Source organism: Polyergus mexicanus, unplaced genomic scaffold (genome assembly GCF_030449975.1).
Source record: "Polyergus mexicanus isolate NDT 795.1 unplaced genomic scaffold, iyPolMexi1.0 SCAF_3, whole genome shotgun sequence".
In the NCBI taxonomy this organism is placed as follows: Eukaryota; Metazoa; Arthropoda; class Insecta; order Hymenoptera; family Formicidae; genus Polyergus; species Polyergus mexicanus.
Window position 1 is genome coordinate 11,684,073 of NW_027223323.1, and position 21,589 is coordinate 11,705,661.

A 21,589-nucleotide genomic window follows, 5' to 3' on the forward strand; every position below is an offset into this window, starting at 1 on the left:
AGAATAATTTTTCGGGTGACACGAAGATGGAACGCAATGTTTCTTAGATCCACTTGCTCGTAATTGAAATCTTAGCGATATAAATTGATAAAAATGCTATCCTCGTTTAAACTGAAACGTTTTGTGTTCCTTACGAATTTTGTGCTTAAATGTAATATATCGGAAAGAGGATTTCGCGTTAATTACAACTTACTTACTGACACCTGCTGGCGGTAGCTCTATATTTATAGAGATTACACTATTGGTGTACGGTATATAGGAGTACTATACATCTATCCGAATTATTGGAATGATTAATAGATAATGCAAAAAATGGATTTTGTCTGCGCATATTTAAAATCATAAAATTTTATTTATGTTTATATCATATTTTGCATTATTATTATGGAAGGCTATTATAGATATAGGATCATAGGTATTGCAATTAATATCTCTAAAAATTTAAATTGTGGAATCACAGAGAAAGATGGACAGTAACATTTTTTTATAAATAATGTCAATTGATTAATTACATTTAATATTAATGCAGCATATTATTAAAAGAAGATATTATAGTTGTATTTATACATAATTTTGTTTTATTAAATACATTTTGCACGCGATATTTAAAAGATAGGTGGTATCAGTTCAAACTCATACGCGATTAATTAAACGTCAATAAAACTCACTTTTTTTCTAGATAAAAAACAGAATAGCTAATTAAAGTTACGATAAGCATAAGAAGTTGAATTAAAACGATAACATAGCAACGAAAGCATGAAAATAATTTCAGTTATCCCGAATATAATCTACATATTCTTAGCACTGAAGAACTATTTGCTCATTGCGGTTTCGATCAAGGAGTGTATTTACTTCCGTTGTGATTTCCAAGAACCGGTTCTCTCTGGTGACAAAGGTACGTGAGCCATCGAAAATAGATATCTTAGTTAAATAAAGTTGGCGTTCTCTTAGACACGCCCTCTAAAAAAGCTGAATGGGTCTGAATTGAGTGCCTCGTACACATCCGTAGGGTCTCAAGTAATAAATTACGGCTTTAGCGTCGAAGTCGGGTCGCTCGACACAAGAGTGACTTCTCGAGTCCTTTCAAGAAAAATCTCTGCATCTATCTTTCTTTTTCCATTTCTATTTCCTTCAATTAGGCCGGTTTCACATTCGTAACAGGACGACATGCAGAGATGACGCCTTTAAAAATACCATTTTACTTGAGAGAAATCGAAAATTCGACTTTACGCACATCGTTTGGGCGAGATCACTCGTTATATGAACGTAAAAGATGAACACGTACACATTTGGATATACCGATATACCTCCCGTCACCTTTCGCTCTTCCCCTCCCGGCATGCATACACCAGGTTGAGATGTAAAGCAACTCTTAACCAGTCCTGCAGCAGTCGCTGTGAATGGACCACACGCAGGTAGACCCCACCTGTAAACGTCCTCAACCGACAACTTCATTAACCGAAGTCCCAGCGCACCACAAGAGGGGGGTGGGGGGGGGGGTTTCCTTTCTCACTCTCTTTCTTCTCGTCCCCTCCCGATTCTCCTCTCTCATTCTTTCTCTCTCTTCGTCCAGGTATCATCGTACTATCCTCGCCTCATCTCCCGCCTTTCTTCCTCATCCCACCGCCACCTGCACATACGAAGAGAGCGAGCGTTTCGTCCGGTTCTTCTTTTTTCGGAACATAATCACCGCTCCCGGGTGGGATTTTATTTTTAGCCGCCAGGACGATTCTCGGAACTCTCCGGCAACCGCTCTCCTCTATATATCGGCGCCTCCACCTGGTAATTGGCCATAGGCCGATAATTTGCCCCCAAAGTCGTCCGGATCTCGAGATCGTTAAGACTCTTCTCTTTGTATTTCTCGTTCTCTCTCTCTCTCTCTCTCTCTCTCTTCCTGCATAAGGATTTCGAAAGGTCTCCGCGAGAGAGAATGGATACGTTCCATGATCTGTCTCGTACTTTTTTCTCGGAACAGATATGTCCAGTGTGAATCAAGATCAGCGGTGTCGTATCAAAGAAAGCCGGACGGATTATCTCCGTCTCTTTCTCGTGGATTCTACTTAATTGATTTTTCGAACACGAATCCACTGTCGGTCGCACGGCAGCTATCGCGTAATGGCAATGGTTCAACTAGGATTGCCAGTCGTCCTCAATAAGGTGAAAGTAAATATTTGTATTCCCAAGAGACAAATGTTATATCTTATATCTCAGTATCTGCTTAATCAATTTGCATGTCTAGTATTCTTATGGTCATCTTAAAATATTTACGTGTATACACAGAGAAAAAGATTTCTTTAAATTTAATATATCTATTTGTTTGACTTATATTTGTTTCATTACAAAAATAATTTTATACGAAACATTATTTTGTTGAATAAAAAATTTAATGCTTTCGTTGCATTAAACCATGTTGTTTGACGGAAAAATAACTATTATTTGGAATAGTATAATTTATTTCGTCTACCGCTATGTGGCGCGCTATACTTCACTATACTCGTATTCAAGTTTCTGTTATAAGAGTTTCTGTTAATAACATTTAACAATTATTTCTATCAGTTTCATTTCTAATGCGATCTCTATAGAAGAGAATTCAGATAATGAAACTGATTTTTGGAAAATCGGACAGATAAATGTCCGTTATTCATTTATTCCGATAGAAGAAAAATTCCGAATAACTAAAATTAAGTTTTTCCATATGCTATAGTCCTAAGATGCAGTAACGTGCCATTTAACTTTATCTAACTTGTTTTAAGATTTATTTAAATTGTTAAAAGCAATATAATGAATCTTTTAAATAAAAGAAAAGAATAATATAATTGTTCAAGTTGAAGAAAAAATGAAATTCATTCAAAAAATATTTTATTTAAATGACATTAGTATGGTTGGACGATTTCAAGCATTATATTTCTTTGGTTACAACAAAATTTATTAAATCCAAAGAAACTTTTCTCTCTGTGTACGATGTAGAATTTCTGAATCGAGGAAAGATCAATATTCTGGGAGGTGATGATATCGATCATTTTAAGCAAAAATGTTCATAGAAACGAATATTCTATTTTAAACGGTTTCCAAGATAGAGCTGTTTGTTGCAAAATTATTGATAACAAAGAGATACTACGTACTGTTTCTAATTTACTGAATTCAAATGACAATTTTTTTTTATTATTTATTATTTTTTATCTATTTTTCATTTTTTTATTTTTTTATTTTTTTATTTTTTCGGAATAGAACACTTGTTCATATGAACATTTTTGCTTAAAATGACTGATTATCATCTCCTCCCAAAATATTGACGTTTCTTCCTGGGACACCCTGTATATTTTATCGTATTGTGGATTTTTTTTTCTGCATGAAAGAGAGAAAAAGATGGGTTCGCCATATTCGTATAAAAATCCCTTTGCTTATCCCTTACTCCCTGCTTCATCTTCGCCTCGGTAAACCGAATGAGATTACGCGCGTGAGAAAAATCTGGGGAATCGCGGGGCAACGCCAGGGCGCGTAAAGACGCCATAAATTAGACCCAGTTGCACCGGTACATTTTAAAGGGGACTCGATTCTTTTGCTCTCTTGGCCCCGATTCGGTAATGGCGACGGACGCCCGGCCGGATTTAAGCCCACATGGGGCCTCTCTCTCTCTTTCTCTTATTTTAAATTTCGCGGTGCATTGACAACCGGACCACACAGAGACATAAAATGCGTCAATATATATGCGTTGCTCTCGCCTCTGACGCGATTCTGCGCGGGCCGATAATTGAGTCGGCTTATATAGAGAAACGGTATATATGGGTGGAGGGGGGAGGGGGGGAAGGAAGAAAGGGGGGTTCCGTTGAACCTCGATCCCACGAGGCGAGACATGAGTAGTATTCGACTTACAGGCAGATTACATTATATTTTTGCATCGTTGGACAGCGCAGGAACCGTAAGTCGCGAGTGTCCACATCCTGACGTGTAAAGTAATGGCGCTTTTTAACCGACCAATATACATGGCTCTCTTATAATCGCCGCACGATAACGCATCGCACCGTAACGCAATTTACAGAATAGAATCGGCTAGCGGTTAATAAAATAAAACCGAATCTTTTCCAAATCGACGCATTTGTCAAAATTTTCACCAAGAGTCTAGCTTTTCACAAAAATCGGATTTTGCGTATATACCTATAAGAATTAATACGAGATTGTGTAGCTTGTTATAATTTAAGTTATATGTATAATTATATACGTTTATAGTTTTTATAAACAAAGTTTAATCGTATTTTTTTAATTAATAATATTAAAATAAAATATGCGGGTCGGTTTATATGAAGTGATTAACTAGGATAACATAAAACGCGCAAAAAGATATTTCGCAAAAGGCTCGCAGAATCGTTGTCGTGTCGGAATGGCAGCATCTCGATTGTGTTTTCTGCGAAAAATCGTCGTTATATTTAGACCGAGCGGTCTGTGGGCGTAACACAGAGATCAGGTCAATACAAATCATACGCGCATTTCTCTCATTACAGAGATTACGCTCGTAATCCAAGCGAGAAGGATTAATAGCCGTTCCAATATCGCAATGACGCGAAACGGAATAAAATATCGAGCTATCGTGTCATATCATATTTCAATTTTTTTTTTTATATTCACCGTATAAAATATAATGGAAATAAAAAATTCTGGTTTCATTAACAAGTTTTTTACTCAAAATTTCATATTTTCTACGATATAGTTGAGTAATCTTTGCAAACATAATTAGAATAGTCATTCTAAGATGATAATTAGCTAATATATTTTCGTATGTTTAAATTGATAATAAAAATGAAATTTGAAAGTATCGTGAGAAAAAGAAAGAGGAAGAAACTAAAATCGCGTTCGAATCCAATTAAGACCAAGGGGGAATAGAAAAGATTGAATCCTCGATGTTACAAATGAATCGATACTCTAGACAAGCTCATCTTTCTTTGTAGATGCAATTTCAGATTCGATCATGGGAGAAAGATGCGCGCTTTATCCGTCGTATGTGAAAGAAGGTGAAATACGCAGAGGGTGGTATCGTACGAGACGAACGAGCTTCGGAGAGAGATGGAAAAGAGCATGTGAGCGTGCTGAGATGTGCACGGGGAGATGCATGAGGGAAGAAAAAGTCAATGAAGACCAGTTGCTCGATAGATGAGATCTTTCCTCGACTTGAACCACACACACAGGTGTGCAATCTGCGAAGTTCCTTTGGCAAAAAGCCACAAGACGCTCGCTTCGGCACTTGGTCCCGTGGCGATTCGTTCGCACACGATGTACAGGGTGTCCTGCAGCTGTCACGCTGTCCTCGAAACAGTGCGGAAATTTTATATCTTTAACTTAAGACTTAGACACGGTAAAATTATTAGTATCAACCAGGATTTTTTAACCTCTATATGACATATATTTCTTTAAGATTTTACTAAAATTCCGAATATATTGTCCTCGTATCTCTTTTCATTTACTTCAAGCTCAGTGCGATGAGGATTTAATCATTTCAATATTATATCTCTAGTAAATCAATCTTAACGCGAACGTGTATGTCGAGCGTTGTTTCGTAGAAGGATGAGGAATATTGTAAGATTTCGCGGAGCGGAATCTGCCGTTTTAGTATCGAAATTTGTGGAATTGTTTGATGATCCTCGCAAAGGAACCTGTAATCCATGATTACGGGCCGCATGCTAATCCGCTTCGATCTTAATATGATACACGAATCCTTGCAATTTTTCAAATTATTAAGCGGAATTTTTATTTTTTAGATTCTAGTTTGCAGACAGATAATATTTTATATCTTTATAAAACAAGGAGAATAAAATATATTTTGCAAATAATATTTTTAATGTCATACGATATAATTATTACTATATAGTAGTGTTTTTTTTTTGTCTCGTGATATATTTACTGTACAATTGACATAATAGGTTATCTCTGCGATAATTTATTTTTCTTTCAAAAATCGACAAATCGATCTATCTTTAATTTCTCGGATATCTCGTTTGGTGGGATAATTTTTGATTATTCCCTTATTACGCAACGACATCCAATTAGCGAAGCGCGTTAACAAGTCGCGACGCGCGTCTAATTTCCTCGCGCGCACGATTCTCGAACGAATTCCGAGATGTTCCCGCTCAGGAACAGACTTTCATCCGGGACCCGGCGAAATGCGGCGCAGTGCGGAAGACGGTTCCCGAGGGCGAATGGTTCCCATGTATCGTGCGTATGTCTCAAAAAATCCGGAACAGTCGCGCCGAATCCTAATCTCAATCCCCAATCGCTCGGCCCGAGTCAACGACCTGTGCTCACGGGGCCTGCTTCGTTGTCGCTTCACGTCGCGGTGACATTAAGAGGATCGGTTGTGCCTCAGGTAGGTAGGCATACGTGCGGGTACGTGCGTAGCCAGCATTACCTCGCACGAGAGAGAGAGAGAGAGAGGGAGATGTAAAAACGGGAAACAGCGTGTATCGAAAGAGCAGTGACTTTACAAAGTCACCGTTCGCCAGCGGAGCCTTTCGTAAAAAGCACCGCGGCAAGGAGGATAAGAAGAAGCGGCGAAACGCGTGCAATTACCGAAACGCGCTCTTGAGGCTCCTCGGAGAGAAGACGAAGAGCGTCCGCGTGTCCTACACGCTCGTCGAGGGCAACAAGAAGGAACGAGTAAGAATCTCTGGATAGGGAACGGGCCCGGAGGGCAGCGAAGAGAGAGGAAGAAAGAGAAGACAGGGTTGGGGAAGCCGCACGGCGGTATCGTTAGATATATCGGCTCTCCTCGCCAGGTGGTCCTTTTCTCGTGCCGGATGACTCAATCTCGTGAGGAGTTGCCGGACGAGCTCTCGCGAGGGGCCCCCTGCTATAAGGCCCCCGTGAGATCCCTTCGTGTGTGCTCGCACGGCAGTTTGCGATACACATGGACGCGCGCGCGCGCACACACACACACACGCACACACACACACACATTATAGTGACACTCTTGTAGCCGGGCGGTATACAAGCGTATACATCGTGTGTCCTACGTTGAACCGCGCGCTCGTACATCGCCCGACAGTAATGACTCGCGCACTGCGGAATTATCTCAGCCGGAGATAGTCGTCGGAGATATCCCTCGGAAAGCCTGCCATTGAGATACGGAGTTTACGCTTCGAAAAACGAATCAATGGTGCGAGTCGGACTTGAGAGTTTTATCCGAAGCCACGTTCTTGCGGGATAATAGTCGTTTTAATCGCACTTGCGTGTTTTTCAACGAAATACTACAGTTATCAATTATATCACGATAGCGCAAAATTATTGTGTTTGATGAAACTCTTTATCGGTGTCTTACCCCATACAACACAGAACATTGCAATTACATTGCAGTAATATTACAATCTTGCAAGTTGCAATGTAATATCGTTGAGACATTATTGGAACATATAATTGTAATATTTTATGAGAATGTTACAGTAACATTTCAAAAACATTACAAAAAACAGTTTTCGGTAATCGCTAGTTCGTTTGTTTACCGCTATGCGGCGCGCGTTGCGTTATCTATCCCGCATTTAAGTTTCAATCACGATGATTACATAAAGCTTGCAAAGAGCGGCTAATAAGATTAAAGGTATAATTATTTTTATCAGTTTAGTTTATCCGATACAATCCCAACACAGGGAATTCAGATATTGAACTGATTGTTCAGTAATCGGATACATAAATATCCAAAAAAGTTAAAATTATTCGTTAATTGTCTACTTAAGATGTAAAATAGAGTTTAATATCTATATAAGTAAAATTTTAACTTTTATGAATGAAATTATTTAATCATTACTATTTTCTTAAACGTGTAAATTATTTATAAAATAGCGATGTTAACTAGATAACAAGAAATTGTTAAATAGTTTCCATTCCTATACAAAACCAAAAATTTGCTAATAATTTTTTAATATGCACGATATTTCAGATTTTAATAAATAAACTTCGAGAACATATAAAGACATTCAAGAGAGAAAAAACTCGTAATTGCGTAAATTCACAATCTTTTTTTCTTCTTTCTCTTGGATGTCTTTATATATTTTCAAAGTTTATCTATCAAATTTAAAGCGTTCTGCATATTTGTAGCAACGCATTTCAATATTACAAATACATTGCACCGTAACATTACTGTAATATTACATTTTAATAATTGTAACAACGTTGCCGCAGACTTGCAGTAACATTGCAGAAACATTTCGCAACTTCTATGCAGTATTACAATGTTTCAATGTAAGATCTATGCAACGTTTCTGCAATCTTTCGGTGCTGTATGGGGGACTAATCAAACTATGAAAATACGAAAATTGAATGGTTACGAGTATACAAATTCGCCAATTTTTTATTACGCAATATCCAACTTGCTCATGCGTTTATCCTGGGTCATAAAATAATTCCTATAAAAATCTATCAAAATTATTTAATAAACTGTCTTAAATATTTGATACAATGAGATTCACAAGACATTATCGTCTATATCATGATATATATGTTCATCTCTACAGCCGCACACACGCGTGCCGCACGCGTTGAGATGCACGCGCGTACCAGTCTATGGCGGAATTGTGGTTTTTGCGCACATGTGCGCGCGGACGGGAGAGAGAATGAAGCTTGAAATGGGGCGGGGAGGAGAAGGAACGAGAAAAACGAGAAAGAGAGATCAAGATGCCGAGAGAGTGAACGAGGGGTAAGGGATGAGAGGAGGGGCGGGCCCCTCTAATTAGGCGGTCGGCCGCCACCGCCGCCGGTGTACCATGTACCACATAACATATGCCATATGATACGTGTGCTACACACACGCTATATACCGTTCCGAAGGGGGATAGACGGAGATGAAAATACGGAGAGAGGGCGGCGGAACGAGGAGAACCCGGCGAAAAAAAAAAAAAGAAAAAGAGACGAGCCGGGCCGTAAATCAAGCGGCAACGAGGCACTCTCCTTCTCGCCGAGGCCCCACCGCGATCTCTTTGACGTTTGCGGACCTACCTGCCTACCATCCCGCGTGCGTGCGCCCCCGTGTGCGTGAATAATAACGCGTGTATGCAAAAAGCCCACCGTCGTGTTTCTTCCAATTATGTTTCGGTTCCTCGATGCAAGCCTAAAGCGGTGTCGACGGTATCGCCACGAATGATTTTCTCGGTGAAAAGCGTGTTATTAGAGAGAGATCTCTTTGATCTTCGCCAGAGGCATCGTACTTCTACACGGAGTGATTTCGAAGCTAGTTACTTTTGTTTTCTGGTCGGTAACGAGAGTGTCAATGGCGTAACGAGATGAGAAACAAACGAAGGATTTGCCGGAAGGAAATTATTCATATCGTATTTAAGGCTGGTATTCATAGTCCGTTCTTATATTTAAGATTATCTTAAGTATGATCTTGGATCGTCTTAAGATTCCCATTCAGCCAATGAAATAGCCGTATAACATTTTCAGACCTTACTTAAAACGACCTTAAATATAAGAACAGAATATGAATAGCGGCTTAAGAGAGAAAAAGAGAGGTTATATTTAAATCTGAAGACCATCTTGTAGACTTATACTATGTAACTATTATATGTAAGCATCTACTGGCGAGAATTTCTCCAAATGAAAGGCATCACAAAGGTAAGTATCATTATTGATTACCATAATTGACTATCAGAGCACCAGAGTCTAAATAAAAACCCGCCAAGATCCATGCTATCTATATTTTAATAACATTTTGTTTATCAATTTAATCTCGTAAGTTATATTACTATTATTTATATTACTTTTATTTTATACTTTCATCGCGATATAATACATTTTATCGACAACTAATTATTTTCTTTTTTATATAATAAACATGAATAAAAAATATTTTCACCATAAGAGCATATTCGTGCGGATTTGCAAGCGATTTGTTTACGCTACATAATTCCATACTTTATGCGTTTCCAATAGTTCACACAGAGAGAAAAGTTTCTTTGGATTTAATAAATTTTGTTGTAACCAAAGAAATATAATGCTTGAAATGGCCCAACCTTACTGATGTTTGAAGTAACAAATATGATTGTTTGATTTTCAAATAATATATTTATTTATTTTAAACAAAATATTTTTTGAATAAATTTCATTTTTTCCTCAATTTAAACAATTATATTATCCTTTCAAACAATATTCTTCTTTTATTTAAAAGAAGATCATTATATTGCTTTTAACAATTTAAATAAATCTTAAAACAAGTTAGATAAAGTTAAATGACACGTTACTGCATCTTTCTAATCTTTCTAATGAAATCTTTGAAGCATCTTAGGACCGTAGCATATAGAAAAACTTAATTTTACTTATTCGAAATTTCTATCCGAATAAATGAATATCTGACATTAATCTGTCCGATTTTCCAAAAATCAGTTTCATTGTCTGAATTCTCTTCTATACAGATTGTATCAGAAATAAAACTGATAGAAATAATTGTTAAATGTTATTAACAGAAACTCTTATAACAGAAACTTGAATACGAGTATAGTGAAGTATAGCGCGCCACATAGCGGTAGACGAATAAATTATACTATTCCAAATAATAGTTATTTTTCCGTCAAACAACATGGTTTAATGCAACGAAAGCATTAAATTTTTTATTCAACAAAATAATGTTTCGTATAAAATTATTTTTGTAATGAAACAAATATAAGTCAAACAAATAGATATATTAAATTTAAAGAAACCTTTTTCTCTGTGTAACGCGACGAATCATTAAAATATTAATTATGATAAGAGATCACAAATCTGCATGCACGCCGTATAAAAAGATGCCTCTGACGGGAAGAGAAGAATTTGGAAGACCTTAGTCGATGACAAATATGTCCGAAGTGGACTAGAGGGTACCGTCGAGGCCATCGCCAATCATTTTCGTGGAAAGGAGTCTCGGGGAAGGAAAGGCGAATCGCTTTGTTAACCACCATCGTGCGAGAGCAGGCGGCACTGTGTTAGAATCAATGACGTCAATCGTACTCGCGATAATTATATAAGGACAGTTCTATCGATCTTTGCCGACCTTTATACGATGATTAAATGCTAAGCGATTCCGATCGATGCGGCGCGCTCTCGGGCCTATTTAAATCGAATGTGAAATTTTTCACGCAAGAGACATTTGCGGCGCCTTCGCCTCCCGCGAGATCCTTGATGGAGGAATGATTTATCTCTTTCAGCCGCCTCCGGTTCTTCTTATACGTTTGTAATTAGCGGCGATGATGTTACCTTCTGATATCGGGCTCGAACCTCTGCGATCGAGATAGCGAATCTCTGCATTGTCGAGAAGAGAAGAGATTTTTCAGGCATATATAAAGAATGGAATAAAAAAATATACCAATATATAGGGTGTCTAGGAAGCGTGTGCTAGTGATTGCACAAATGAACGTCAATCGCTAATGTGAAATATATAGGATCTCTACTCAAATCTTGTAAAAAGATTTCCTGAAAATTCCCTGATCTTTCAGCTATTTTTGTTTAAAATTCCAAATAAAGAGAATAAGATTGAATAGTTTTCGTTAAGACAAAAAAAAAAAATGTTTAACTTGCATAACATTTCCATTTTTTATCACTAAAAATTAAAGTATAGAATATGTATTGCATATTCAATATTCCATTAAAGGGACACGTCAATCTAGAATTTTTTTTGACATTATCTTGTAGTGGAACATCTTGAAAGTATTTTCAGAAAATATCAAGTTAATCCGAGCAAAATTGACCAAGTTATAGAGACATAAAGTACGTTTTTTGAAGTAGCGCTCGGATCTATAATTCCTTTTGAAAGACTTTTAGAGTGGTAGATTAGCGATATGTCAGAAAAAAACGACTGGATTAGAGATAGGTTAGATAGATAGAATAGCAGTTAGCTTTGAGCTGTGAAGTAAGTCATTTTTAGCCTAAAACGCGTTTAAACGCGTTTTTCTCAAAATCACGTTTTCAAAATCGGTGACCAACATAACTCAAGAAGTAATGAATCGATTTACTTGAAATTTTTCAGGCTTATTTTAAAGTTCTAAAAATCTAGGCACTATCGGAGATTTTTCTTTTTTTTATCTAGATTTTTTTACACGCGAAAAACTAGCATTTTTTTTACTTAAAATCAATTTTTCAACTTTTATTTTGTTAAAAAATAATTTTTCAAAAATCCAGTCCGATGGATCCTAAATGATTTAATATATTATCGAAATTTTGTCGAATTTTTCATTTCATATAATCCTGCTCCGAGTTACAATGGTCACCGTAAATCGCTTCAAAAACAAGGACGTCTCGGGCATCGACTATATCTCGTTTATTTTTTAATATTTTTCAATAAAAAAGAAACCGAATTACGTTCAATATGTACCCTTAACAGTTACTAACGTTTTTCAATAAAAGTGCACCGACCTAAAAAAAAAAAATCCCCAAAAAGCTTTTTTTTTTTTTTTTTTTTTTTTTTTTTTTTTTTTTTTACATTGAGTATATGTATAAACAGAAATAGATATATATTTATTATATATTTTAAACACACATCATTCACAACTTGGCTTGTCGCCGGATTGCCGATTGTTTAGAGTATAAAAGCAAGATTATTAAAAAAAGAATTTTTTTTTTAATTCCCTGAGTCTCAATAAAATTCCATGAGAATTCCCTGATTTCTCCAGGTACAAAAAAATTCCCTGAGAACACCAGGTTTTCCATGTTTTTTCAGGAAGTAGACATTCTGTATACATATGCATATATGTATACATCGGTACTCAAAATGGATTACTGACAGCACGATGCTCTAGCCAGTTTTAATAATATATTTTATAAATCGGTAATATATCAGTCATCATCTCTCTATGTATAAATGTTATTTTCGACTGTCACCAATTTAAATTCATACCGCCCATCAAGCACCCCACCAAATGAAACAGGAGATCCACGTTCGTTTCTGCATGTCTTTATTGTTAAAAGTGATTCAAGGCTGACAAGTAGAAACGGCGCCGTAGTACTTATTAAGGCCATTGCACAAATATTAACATATGCATGAAAGTATAATTCGTGTCCGTCGTAAAGTTTATCGTATGTTCGATAATAATAAAATTTTGTTTCTTATAACAATAATGTAAAGCATAAAATATGTCGAATAGGCAGGCTGAGTGAAACTCACATCAGAAGATATTGCTCCAATGGAGTAATTATTCCCTTCATCCGCAACAATTCTCCTAAATAATAAATAATATATCACAACATTCCAAATTCTTTCCAAAAATATATAAAATGACTTTAAAAATTTTTTTCATTTTATATAACTTTCGTCATCTATTCTCTGCATAGCCGATTAGTCTTAGTCTCGTTGTGGTAGTTGGGTCTAGTAAATCAGATCGGCAATCGACAGCTGATCGTAAAGACGGTAAATAGTGCCGTGAAATACGTTCGCGCTTGTATACAATAGGTGTCCAGTAAACGTCCGTCATACGTCAAGTCAATAACCATATTTCTCGTCGTTGGGACGGCCGGGACACGACCGATCCCCGTCGCAACATTATCAATTCAAATGGACGTTTTTATTTCCCTGCCGCCGATATCTCAATTAATTACTAACCGCGCGAACCTCATGGCTATAGCTTATGCTCGAGACTTAAAGACCGGTTTGTTCGCTTCTTTTTTCTCGCGCTAATAAGCATCTCTGAGGTTTTCACGGTTTTCCACTTTTTCTCAGAAAACTTGTTCCCTCCGTGGAGCTATTGGTTTATTTTTCAATAATTCGTGATCCGCAAAAGTAAATTCACCTACAATAGATCTCTTAATTTTCTCCGAAACACACAATTTGGAGAAAAGAGATTTGTTTTCTCTCTTTGTCCTTTATATAATTCTTTTCAAAGAAACTTCTTCTTCTTCTTCTTCGTGTAGGGATTGGCTCCGACGAATACTCGTCACACGGTATAGGTTAATATATGATAAACGAATATAGGTATTAGATAGGATAATATATGATAAACCAATATAGGCGTTATATAGGATAATGTATGAAAACCTCTTTTTTGAGGCATATGGGAGGATGGGATCCGAGCGGAATCGAACCTGGAATCTCTCGATTATCAATCTGTGACTCTACGCGCGGCGCCACACATCGCCCCATTTCAAAGAAACAACTCTACACGATTTTTCTTCCTCCGAAGGGTACTATTATATGTTATATTTCATCGTGCGCCTGTGCGTCAAAGCAAGAAAGGATAAAGATATAAACCCCCGATGTCCTCGATACGCACTTATCAGCCAGATATCGATCTTCGATTTTTTTTTTTTTTTTTTAGCGATCTTCGAACGCGAACCTCTGTTCTCGGCGCGCAATGCAACGGAATTAATGAGCGCACCTGTGAACCACGACATATGTGACGCACGTAGCAGCGGCGCGGCGGTGGGCTCACACGCGCGTGCACTCGTGAAGGAATGCTCAACAGGTGTGCCGCCGATCCCTGCGCGCACTCACGCCCTTCCTCCGCTCGCGTTGCGTGCACGTGTGTACGATAATCGCGCTCTGCATGTGTAGGTCGTTATATTATACGCCCGTACTATATACTATTACCGATCCCGATTGGGCAATCGTATCTTCGCCTAGATCCTCGTTTATGCAGAGGATCGGAATCCTCCATGTTCTTTCGTCGGAAAACGGAAAATCCGCGCGTAAAAGTTGAATTACGATTAGAGATTTAAAAAATCAAGTTTTTTTTTTAAATGGGGTAAGAAACTAAGTAAAAACCGGTATTTTGGGGTAAAAAACTGTTTCTTGATCATTTTGAAACATAGCGCCAGTTTTCTTCGAACGAAAAATAGTATGGGAATTAAATTAATTTTGTTTATTGGATCAGTAATCAATTTCAATAGATGGCTGAGCTGATTATTACATCGCATTTGTTTAATCAGTTGAGTTCGAATATTTTAAAACAGATTAATTTTAATTTTTTAAATTCAATGGTATTTTTTGATGTTCTTTATTTTTAAAGTTTCATAAGAGTTAGAAGAATACTCTCAAGCATAATTAAACTGATATTATTTTTGTTATTTTGTAGACCAGAAGTGAGAATAATGCAGGACATGGAATCTGATACTTAATTTTAGTAAATTTGATGCTCATTTTTCAAAGTCGTGCATCAAAAGTTAATAAATAAGCATCCAAATTAGACTTTCGCTATAAATTTTTAAAAATGAGCATTATGGGTAATTAACCAATTTTCGGAAAAGTAAAAAACAGTTCTTTTATCGAGTTATTTTACCCAAAGTTTTTTCTTTCCTCTTTGCTACCCCGTTAATCTCTAATTACGATGGAGCAATCCAATATTTTTTACCAAAATACATAGAGCATTTAAAGCGTTAAATCAACAAATTTTTTTCGTTTTTCAAAATGTATTATATCGCATGTAATTTTTTGAGAATAGATCGTCTTTACAAAGCTGTTTTTCAACTCTGCTAAAAAATAAAGATTTTTTCGATTGCTTTTTTTTTTTTGTTATAATTGAGAGATTCATCCTATTTATGCGACGCGAAGAGATTGATTTGTGCGAGAGACGCGCACAAAATGAAACGTTGTGCGTACACGCCGTCTCTCGTCGCAACGCGTGAACGGGTGCAACGAACCTCTCTCCATGCCGCAACCGCTTCATCGTGAAGAGGCAACGCGAAAGAAGCGAAACACCAACCGAAACGCGTACATTATAGCGATTGACCGGATTGCGCGATTAGAAAGGTGCTTGACAAAAGAATCAACTGCATCACATTTCCCCCCTTTTCCTCCCGCGACCGCACTGCGCGCTGGCGTACTTTCCTATCTTTTTACAATACCTTACTTTTATCAAGTGCAACGAATCTCGCAACGTAATCATTTCACGAAATCCGTTTTCAGCTTGCAAACTCATAAATCCAATTTGAATAATTGCGAAATATAGTGTTAATTTAATTTTTACACACAGTTGAAAAATTTGTGTTAAATTTAATACATATCACATGTCCTAAACGATCTACACAAATGTTTGTGTTAATTTAATAAAATAGAGATGTTAAATGGTGATACTAATAATATGTTAATATTTTAACACAAAATAGATGCAAACCTCAAAGTAATTTGAGATAAATTTTGTGTAAAATCAATATATTTTTAATGATAAAATTAACTTGGAAAATTGTTATTAAATGGTCTATAGTCATTCTTATTCCTATTGTAGAATAAAATCAACAATTCTTTTCGTAAATTTTAACAAATAATGCCCGTCACTAATAAAACCTGAATACATTGTGTAAAATTAAAAATAGGTGTACATTGTGTTATTTTTATACTTTTTTTTTCCATTGTTTCAATAACTTAACACTTGAATTCATTTAACACGAGAATTTGAACCGGCATTTTTTTTTTTTTTTTTAACAAGAAAACAAATTTTATAACTGCGTAATGATATATAAATCATACACAATCCTTAAAACAAAAATAACATTCATTAATAGTATAGTAGAATAAAAAAAAAATCTCTCGAAACGTAATGTAATATCTGTCACTCTGCTCTTATTGTTGATAAAGTTTTTATCGACAAGGCCGATTTACTCTTTTGCGCCTCGCCATTCTGCACGAGTTAGCCTCCAAGGCGAGATTTTCTACCATCGAACTCTCGCGAGTTCTAGATCGAGCGTGCACCATGCATACATCGGCAACAGAGAGCCTTCTGTCTTCGTGTCGTGTACGCGGCGTGAATGCGCGCGAAAGAGGAGAGGAGGATCGAGTGAATCTCTGCGCGATTTATTTACATATGGTCTCCGGAGAGTTGCCCCTAGGCTGCGCGTCAGCATCGCGCAGAAAGAAGCATTAACCCCGTTGCATTGCGAGCTAATCATGTTCTTATCAGCGGCGGTATTCTGTACCGCGTTTATTGATATATGATATTAATAACAACCGTTCGCGTCACGTGAGAAAGTAACAATATCAGATATGGTCCCTCCCCCTCCTCGAGATGAACGTTGTTGGAAAATTTGTGTTTTATTATTAAAAAATATAGCAGGTTGAAATTTTTGTTTTAAATATTTAACATATCCACATGTTGATTTAACATATTGCTATTGTGTTAATTGAACTCAAATGTTAAATTATTAAAACTGAAAAAAGTGTAAAAATAAAACAATGTGCATCTATTTTTAATTTTACACAATAGATATGTTCCGTATTATTAGTGACAGGATTTATTAAAATTTACAGAAAAAAAAAATGTTGATTTTATTCTACAATAGGAGTGAGAGGGATTACAGACCGTCAATATTTTTCCAAATTAATTTTATCATTAAAAATATATTGATTTTTTTACATAAAATTTATTTCAAATTACTATGAAGTTTGCATTTTCACATTTTGTATTGAAATATTAATGTAGTATTAGTGTCACTAATTTGTGTGCACCGTTTTGGACATGTGATATATTGTATGTTAAATTTAATCAAATTTTCCAACAGTAAATATATTACTCGTTTCATAAAAAGATTATTATTCTACAAATATCGAACATATGGGACATCAAAATACGCGATATCTTTTTCGTCGAAACACCTGATTTAGAAATTTAAGATTTGGAAATATAATGTCGTTTTATCAAATAATCGATTTGACTGCCGGTTCTCGTCATCGTACAGCGAAAGAATGCACGTCCTATCTTGCGTATATAGGGCAGAACCGACTCTGTTGGCGGCATCTCTCTTTGCTGTATCAATTCTTTCTCATTCCACTCGTAGCAGCACATGTACGGTTGCATACGCTGAAATATTGCATCGCCATCGTCAGTGGAGATGGCCAATCGAGGGGGATGGAGGGACATTCTCTTACGTAGAAGCTTGGATCGCGAAAGGTCGCTTCCTAAATGATGCATATCGCTCGAACTTACTACGAATGATTCTTATAACAGATGAGAGCGCGGATAGATAATGATTTCGAAGAGGCTACATCAACATATTTTGCTGTTACGTTAATGATATCTTTATTCTCGATATTCTGAAAGACATTGTTGATGCGTTGAAGATCATTGTCGAAGAGATATTCGCGAGATTATGATTAGCACGTGAAGACATTATTCCGAAGGAAATGAGAATTTCCCAAAGAGAGCTTCGAGATTTCAAACAAATTTTATCTTGACAAAACTTTCATCCAGCTCGGTCTTCAGAGCTGATGAAAAAATTCCATCGCAAGAAATATTTAACATTAAAAGAAGAGAATAGAAGAAAAAGACTAATTGACGAATCGAATTTCATTTGTTATTCAATAAAAAATGAAAGAGAGAACCATGTTACCTATATTTCTTATATTTTAATTTCCTATCAATCTTTTCTTTACATTTGTTATGATTATGAAACACTCTTAATACTTTTAGTCCGAAGACAGTATCTAGATGGCAGCAGGGCGACTCGACGAGAGAAACGCACGATCGGACAGATTCCTCCGCGTGCGAGAGAGACCGCATTCACGCTGGTACCCCCCCCCCCCCCCCACCACCATCACTACTACTATTACTACTACTACTACTACTACTACTGTACTGCGGTCAAAGTAGTGGGGTATACCGGTGTCCCGGCAGACAGCTTGGCGTCCTACGGTTCGCATTACGAGAAACCGTAGCCTTTCTCCGTCTCTTTCGCCCCCTCACACTTCGTACCCCGTCGTTCGCGGTACCGGATCTCTTGCGCGCTCGCGCTCTCGACTCGCGGGCTCGTCGGCTCTGTTTCTCCCCGAAGGGAGTGCTATCCCTAGTCCTTTCGCTCTGATTTCTCGTTCGATTCTTGTCGTGCGATTTAAGTCTCGCGTATCTTCCGTATCATATTGGTAACGTGCTCGTCTATTTAATAATAAAAAATTTTTCATCTAAATACGCTCGCGTGTTATATATGTGTATTTTGGATCATCGAAAGATTAATATCGCGGCAACTTTTCATTATTATTTCATTGAGGATTTTTCGATAATTAAAGTATTTTAATAATATTAGAATATAAATCTATATATTATTAATTTTCTTGAACAAGATTTACTCGTTACGTCTCTATGATTAAGAAAAGAGACTTCTCTACGGTTGATTATCCGTACATTGATATGCGAGAAGCTAGGACATTGAATGCGTGCCATTCAATGAATGTTTGGTCATTAAATAATTTTAGAAAGAAGGTCGATTTTTCACTTTTTCGTCCTCTTTTTTTCTGCACTTTTTGCAAGAACGAGGAGACAACTGGTCAAGGTCCAGCTCGACCTCGAGGATCGATCCGTCACGTGACATACGTGAACGGTCAACTGATGCTTCTGGATCGCGAAGAGAATCGCGCGCAGTATTTAAATAAAATAGAATATGATAATAAAAAACAAGCTGAAAATTGTGCAGATTAGAAATTTACACATTGCTTCCTCATAGAGGAATTTTATTTCGCTCACAAAGCTTAAACTCGTTAAAGCAAGCGAGGTTTTTCAATTTCGGCTTCCTTATAGAGGAAGCAAATTCAATACCAACTATCTTTTAATGATACTCTATTCGTGTAAAAAAGATTTAGCCCGGAAGTTAGAGGTTGTACAATATATTGCGTACACACATACATATACATACATAGACATTTTTTTAGGAATATGATCTTTCAACGTTCTGGAACATTCTAAACATATTGGCATAGAAAAGTCGAAAAAAAATTTTCTCACGAAAAATAAAGAGCTTCCTCTATAAGGAAACAAAAATCTTTGATACTCTATTTCAGAGTTTTTATTTCTCTTTAGATTAGGCAGTAAGATGCCAACCGTCGAGATCCAAGAATAAAGTTACCGCGAGGTTAATCGGAGCGGAGACAAAAAGCGATCGATCCAAGCGATCAAGCTCGCTCATGCGTAGAGGACGGACATGAGAATACGCATGCGCCCATGTCTTTCACGATACGTAATCTACGTCCGATCGTATGGCGGAATATCGAGACTCCCCGAGAAAGCTTAAAGTGGCGACGAATCACTCCAAGCTCTTCGAGATGTATCCAGTGGGCAAGGCTATCGCTCTACAATTAGGGTTGCCATAATAAAATTTTCAAAACTAGAACTTATAGCAACCCCAGACATATATAGGAAAATGCGAATAGGTTAACAAGTTGGTTATAACAATAAATTAATAATTATTTTAGATTTCGTTTTCATTAGTACTTATTGTTGCAGTAAAATCAATAAATTAAACATGTTTTTAATTTAAAAGAAATTTTATTATTAGGTATCTATTTACCTTATTGTACATCGTTAATTAAATTTAAAAAGCAAAATATTTAGGAGAAAAAGAGGACGTATGGCAAGATTACCTACAATAGATCCCGTTTCCAGCTCTCAAAATATAGATTCGGGAATGACACTAATCGATGATTATTAATAGTCGTCGTGCATAATGGCATGTAAAAATAGTTTACCTTATACAACTACGCACGTTGTAAGAGCAACGAACAATTCTGACTCGAGATATTGGTTTGGCGATAAAATTAATAGGTTTAGCGAGATCAATTTCTCGCAAAGTGCATTTAATCACGACCAGCAATCTAGAAAACAATTTATCGATTATTCTTCTATTGATCGGTGTATTATTAATTCGTAGATATATCGCGTCAATTTACATAATTTTATAATATAGATTATTTATATATTTTTTTCTATTTTAAATTAGATAGATTAATTTATAGTCAAATTTTGATGTTTATTTTATTTATTGACATTGAATTTCTATATATTTATTCAAATTTTTATATCTCAACATTATGCGCTTTCTCTCTCTCTCTCTCTCTCTCTCTCAGAATTATGTTTAACATTAATTCGTCGCTTATTAATCACTCCCCAGTACGTTCCATATGATACGTGACTCCAATGATTACGCTTCACCTAATCTATTGGAAGCGATAACTCGCATATCTCGATTACGTTTCACGGCCGTTTTCGCACGAGGGTCAATAACACTGCAACGAATCCTTGATGCCTAAACATCTCGATGTGCGTTCTTTACCGAGAATCGCGCGACTTAACGCAATTCTCGCGGCGTGTCTCAATTCGTAAAGCAAACCGTAAAGCGACGCGGTAAACGCATTCCGTTCTCTTTAAATAGGCGGCTCTCGTACGAGATGCTGATGCGCGCTAAGTAAAGGACGCCGCGGTATTTGCGGATCTCCGCATGAGAGAGAGAGAGAGAGATGTTGGCGTCCGATGAAGCGGTCTCCGGCCGCAAAAATTATGAAATTTCTCTCTTTCTCTCTCTCTCTCTCTCTCTCTCTCTCCCCGACCGCGTTTGCACGCGGATTTGATCGATCGTAAAACTTTCTGTCGCGCTTCGCGACACCCTCGTGGATATTTGCAGTATCGTCCATGGACTTATCCGTGTCTCGCCCAAAGGCTTCTTAAATAATGTTGAAATTGTACAACTCGTAATAAAAAATGTTACCGCGTGAATTCTGATACTTTGTATGAATTAAGTATATCAATTGAAACATTGGTATAAATCGCTATTTTTTTTTGTTTTATTAAAAAGAATAAATCTTTTAAAAGAGACGAAGAGTCATAATATACATATTCGATCTCTTTGGTTCGATAGACCTATGTGTTTAGGAAACGATCCAAGTATGATATAATCA

The 21,589-nt window shown here is 36.7% G+C and overlaps 2 protein-coding genes across 7 annotated transcripts in view; one reads left to right on the top strand and one right to left on the bottom strand.

Moving 5' to 3' along the window:
* Positions 1–21,589, top strand: part of LOC138931931 (peroxisomal leader peptide-processing protease-like) — an 81,605-nt gene that overhangs the window by 11,961 nt on the left and 48,055 nt on the right. The gene's annotated exons all lie outside the window — the stretch shown is intronic.
* The window catches only part of Itp (ion transport peptide), a 59,468-nt gene that overhangs the window by 8,997 nt on the left and 28,882 nt on the right, over positions 1–21,589 (bottom strand). The window lies entirely within an intron of this gene.